The sequence below is a fragment of the Ovis canadensis genome, chromosome 6 (assembly GCF_042477335.2).
Source record: "Ovis canadensis isolate MfBH-ARS-UI-01 breed Bighorn chromosome 6, ARS-UI_OviCan_v2, whole genome shotgun sequence".
Classification (NCBI taxonomy): domain Eukaryota; kingdom Metazoa; phylum Chordata; class Mammalia; order Artiodactyla; family Bovidae; genus Ovis; species Ovis canadensis.
The window spans coordinates 66,809,755-66,815,754 of NC_091250.1; positions in this window are offsets into that span (position 1 = coordinate 66,809,755).

Genomic DNA, 6,000 nt, shown 5'->3' on the forward strand with positions numbered 1-6,000 from the left:
TAGTGGCTGTACTACTTTGCATTCCCACCAACAGTGTAGGAGGGTTCCCTTTTCTCCACACCCTCTCCAGCATTTATTGCTTGCAGATTTTTGGATCGCAGCCATTCTGACTGGTGTGAAGTGGTACCTCATTGTGGTTTTGATTTGCATTTCTCTAATAATGAGTGATGTTGAGCATCTTTTCATGTGTTTGTTAGCCATCCGTATGTCTTCTTTGGAGAAATGTCTATTTAGTTCTTTGGCCCATTTTTTGACTGGGTCGTTTATTTTTCTGGAATTGAGGTGCATAAGTTGCTTATATATTTTTGAGATTAGTTGTTTGTCAGTTGCTTCATTTGCTATTATTTTCTCCCATTCAAAAGGCTGTCTTTTCACTTTGCTTATATTTTCCTTTGTTGTGCAGAAGCTTTTAATTTTAATTAGATCCCATTTGTTTATTTTTGCTTTTATTTCCAGCATTCTGGGAGGTGGATCATAGAGGATCCTGCTGTGATTTATGTCGGAGAGTGTTTTGCCTATATTCTCCTCTAGGAGTTTTATAGTTTCTGGTCTTACATTTAGATCTTTAATCCATTTTGAGTTTATTTTTGTGTGTGGTGTTAGAAAGTGATCTAGTTTCATTCTTTTACAAGTGGTTGACCAGTTTTCCCAGCACCACTTGTTAAAGAGATTGTCTTTACTCCATTGTATATTCTTGCCTCCTTTGTCAAAGATAAGGTGTCCATATGTGTGTGGATTTATCTCTGGGCTTTCTATTTTGTTCCATTGATCTATATTTCTGTCTTTGTGCCAGTACCATACTCTCTTGATGACTGTGGCTTTGTAGTAGAGCCTGAATTAGCAGAACTTTTGCAAATTTCTAGCAATAACAGGTGACTTAGGAGAGAGTATTGAATACAGAAAATGAGGACTTCCCAGAGCTGGCAATTAGCATGATTTGTGGGGTTTTGAGGTATAGTGAACACAATCTTCTGTATACTCTAGAGGCAGGGTGAGGTACCATGGTGCTTATAGCCTGAAATGGCCTGGATCTCACATTCTCATGTCTCATACCAGGTATGAATCTAGACCTGTTTTGTTTGATAAAGATTTCCCTGGTCCCATGGTAGATTCACTAATTCAGTGAGAATGAAGTGCAACCAGGTTTCTGCATTGTAATGAATCCCCCAGGTGATTCTGACATAGGTGCTCCAAATCACATATTGAGAAATAGTGCTCTAATCACACATTGAGAAATATTGGCTGGATCTTCTAGGGAGTAAGTCAAGGGGCTACAGGTCATAGTGATAATAAGCAAGTCAGTGGCAACTAGAAAGAGCCTAAGTTAAAAGGAAGGAGTTTTGAAAGACAGGTTAATTTTAAAGAGTGAGCATTGAAAATGGAACTCTTACAAAGTTTATATTTTAGAAGAGAGAGAAAGACTTTCTTTTGCCTACACTTCTGCCTTGCTTGTGACAATCCAAGAGGGATTTATTGATATTTGGAAAGAATTCAGGACTGTAAATAAGTCACATTTAGCAGTGGTTGGAGCTATATTGCATTAAACATTCAAGCACATAGTTATACCATTATTCTTCTTTCTCTTTCCACATTGTTGACAAAGAAATGAGAGACTTCAGACCTATTAAAAGTTTTATCAAAAAGACCTGGATATGGAAAGAGGTACTATTCACTTAATAGAGCTGTTGTGGTATTTTTTCATTTATCATTACTTTTTATGTTGTTTTTCCTTGAGAAATGCATTTAAAAGGAAAATTCTAAATTTGAGCTTTCCTTGATGCTCTAACAAAATTCCATTTATTAAAATACCAAACTACACCGGACACCTCTATGAGAGGTCAAGGACTTACAAAAAGACATAAATTTGCCACTGAGAGAGTCAATTCCTAGACAGGTTGATAAGAAGTCTGAGGCCCCTGAGAAGGAGAAAGGAGTGTGGCACTCTGGAAGGGGAGATAGGGGTCTGGAATTCTCAAGGAGGAGTAAAGTAAAAACTTTTTTTTTTTTCCCATTACATTCCTAACCTTAGTCACATAAAATGCTCTTTTCTAAACTGATGAGTACCTAACCAACAACTCAGTTCAAATTCTGTACTAAGGATTATATAACAACAATGTATCCTGCTTGAGGACAGTTTCCTCTTCCTGAAAGTTCAGTTCAGTTTAGTTCAGTCACTCAGTTGTGTCTCTTTGCAACTCCATGGACCACAGCAAGCCAGGCCTTCCTGTCCAACACCAACTCGCAGAGTCTACTCAAACTCATGTCCATTGAGTCGGTGATGTCATCCAACAATCCTATCCTCTGTTGTCCCCTTCTCCTCCCACTTTCAATCTTTCCTAGCATAAGGGTCTTTTCAAATGAGTCAGCTCTTCACATCAGGTGGCCAAAGTATTGAAGTATCAGTTTCAACATCAGTTAGTCCTTCCAATGAATATTTAGGACTGATCACCTTTGGGATGGACTGTTTGGATCTCCTTGCAGTCCAAGGGACTCTCAAGAGTCTTTTCCAACACCACAGTTTAAAAGCATCAATTCTTTGGTGCTTAGCATTCTTTATAATCCAACTCTCACATCCATACATGACCATTGGATAAACCATAGTTTTCACTTGATGGACCTTTGTCGGCAAAGTAATGTCTCTGCTTTTTAATATGCTGTCTAGGTTGGTCATAACTTTTCTTCCAAGGAGTAAGTGTCTTTTAATTTCATTGCAACAGTTATCATCTGAACTGACTTTGGAGTCCAGAAACTAAAGTCTGTCACTGTTTCCACTGTTTCCCCATCTATTTGCCATGAAGTTAAGGTTCGTCTAGTCAAGGCTATGGTTTTTCCTGTGGTCATGTATGGATGTGAGAGTTGGACTGTGAAGAAGGCAGAGCACTGAAGAATTGATGCTTTTGAACTGTGGTATTGGAGAAGACTCTTGAGAGTCCCTTGGACTGCAAGGAGATCCAACCAATCCATTCTGAAGATCAGCCCTGGGATTTCTTTGGAAGGAATGATGCTAAAGCTGAAACTCCAATACTTTGGCCACCTCATGTGAAGAGTTGACTCATTGGAAAAGACTCTGATGCTGGGAGGGATTGGGGGCAGGAGGAGAAAAGGACGACAGAGGATGAGATGGCTGGATGGCATCACTGATTGAAGGATGTGAGTCTGAGTGAACTCTGGGAGTTGGTGATGGACAGGGAGGCCTGGTATGCTGCGATTCATGGGATCCCAAAGAGTTGGACACGACTGAGTGACTAAACTGAACTGAACTGATGGTACCAGATGCCATGATCTTAGTTTTCTGAATGTTGAATTTTAAGCCAACTTTTTCACTCTCCTCTTTTACTTTCATCAAAAGGCTCTTTAGTGCTTCTTCACTTTCTGCCATAAGGGTGTTGTTATGTGCATATCTGAGGTTATTGATGTTTCTCCTGGCAATCTTGATTCCAGTTTGTGCTTCATCTAGCCCAGTACTTCTCATGATGCACTCTGAATATAAGTTAAATAAGCAGGGTGACATATATAGCCTTGACGTACTCCTTTTCCTATTGGGAAACAGTCTGTTGTTCCATGTCCAGTTCTAACTGTTGCTTCCTGACCTGTATATAGGTTTCTCAAGAGGCAGGTCAGGTGATCTGGTATTCCCATCTCTTTCAGAATTTTCCTCAGTTTGTTGTGATCCACACAATCAAAGGCTTTGGCATAGTCAATAAAGCAGAGGTAGATATTTTTCTGGAATTAACTTGCTTTTTCCATGATCCAGTGGACATTGGCAATTTGATCTCTGGTTTCTCTGCCTTTTCTAAAACCAGCTTGACTATGTTCTCCATTAGGAGTTTTATAGTTTCTGGTCTTATGTTTAGATCTTTAATCCATTTTGAGTTTATTTTTGTGTATGGTGTTAGAAAGTGATCTAGTTTCATTCTTTTACAAGTGGTTGACCAGTTTTCTCAGAACCACTTGTTAAAGAGATTGTTTTTACTCCATTGTATATTCTTGCCTCCTTTGTCAAAGATAAGGTGTTCATATGTGTGTGGATTTATCTCTGGGCTTTCTATTTTGTTCCATTGATCTATATTTCTGTCTTTGTGCCAGTACCATACTGTCTTGATGAATGTGGCTTTGTAGTAGAGCCTGAAGTCAGGCAAGTTGATTTCTCCAGTTCCATTCTTCCTTCTCAAGATTGCTTTGGCTATTTGAGGTTTTTTGTATTTCCATACAAATTGTGAAATTATTTGTTCTAGTTCTGTTAAAAATATCGCTGGTAGCTTGATAGGGATTGTGTTGAATCTGTAGATTGCTTTGAGTAGTATACTCATTTTCACTGTATTGATTCTTCCAATCCATGAACTTGGTGTATTTCTCCATCTATTAGTGTCCTCTTTGATTTCTTTCATCAGTGTTTTATAGTTTTCTATATATAGGTCTTTAGTTTCTTTAGGTAGATATATTCCTAAGTATTTTATTCTTTTCATTGCAATGGTGAATGGAATTGTTTCCTTAATTTCTTTTTCTACTTTCTCATTATTAGTGTATAGAAATGCAAGGGATTTCTGTGTGTTGATTTTATATCCTTCAACTTTACTATATTCATTGATTAGCTCTACTAATTTTCTGGTGTAATCTTTAGGGTTTTCTATGCAGAGGATCATGTCACTTTCCAACATAAATCACAGCAGGATACTCTATGAGCCACCTCCAAGAATACTGGAAATAAAAGCAAAAATAAACAAATGGGATCTAATTAAAATTAAAAGCTTCTGCACAACAAAGGAAAATATAAGCAAGGTGAAAAGACAACCTTCTGAATGGGAGAAAATAATAGCAAATGAAGCAACTTACAAACAGCTAATCTCAAAAATATACAAGCAACTTATGCAGCTCAACTCCAGAAAAATAAACGACCCAATCAAAAAATGGGCCAAAGAACTAAATAGACATTTCTCCAAAGAAGACATATGGATGGCTAACAAACACATGAAAAGATGCTCAACATCACTCATTATAAGAGAAATGCAAATCAAGTCCACAATGAGGTACCATTTCACACCAGTCAGAACGGCTGTGATCCAAAAGTCTACAAGCAATAAATGCTGGAGAGGGTGTGGAGAAAAGGGAACCCTCCTACACTGTTGGTGGGAATGCAAAGTAGTACAGCCACTATGGAGAACAGTGTGGAGATTCCTTAAAAAGTTGCAAATAGAGCTGCCTTATGACCCAGCAATCCCACTTCTGGGCATACACACCAAGGAAACCAGAATTGAAAGAGACACATGTACCCCAATGTTCATCGCAGCACTGTTTATAATAGCCAGGACATGGAAACAACCTAGATGTCCATGAGCAGATGAATGGATAAGAAAGCTGTGGTACATGTACACAATGGAGTATTACTCAGCTGTTAAACAGAATGCATTTGAATCAGTTCTGATGAGATGGGTGAAACTGGAGCCGATTATACAGAGTGAAGTAAGCCAGAAAGGAAAACACCAATACAGTATACTAACACATATATATGGAATTTAGAAAAATGGTAAGGATAACCCTGTATGCGAGACAGCAAAAGAGACACAGATGTATAGAAAGGACTATTGGACTCTGAGGGAGAAGGAGAGGGTGGGATGATTTGGGAGAATGGCATTGAAACATGTATACTATCATGTATGAAACGAACCAGCAGTCTATGTTCGATACAGGATACAGGATGCTTGGGGCTGGTGCACGGGGATGATCCAGAGAGATGATATGGGGAGGGAGGTGGGAGGGGCTTCAGGATTGGGAACTCATGTACACCTGTGGCGGATTCATGTCGATGTATGGCTAAGCCAATGCAGTACTGTAAAGTAAAATAAAGTAAAAATAAAAATTAAAAAAAAAATAACAAACCTGTTTGAACATCTGGAAGTTCACAGCTCATGTATCATTGAAGCCTGGCTTGGAGAATTTTGAGCATCATTTTGCTAGTATGTGAGATGAGTGCAATTGTGTGGTAGTTTGAGCATTCTTTGG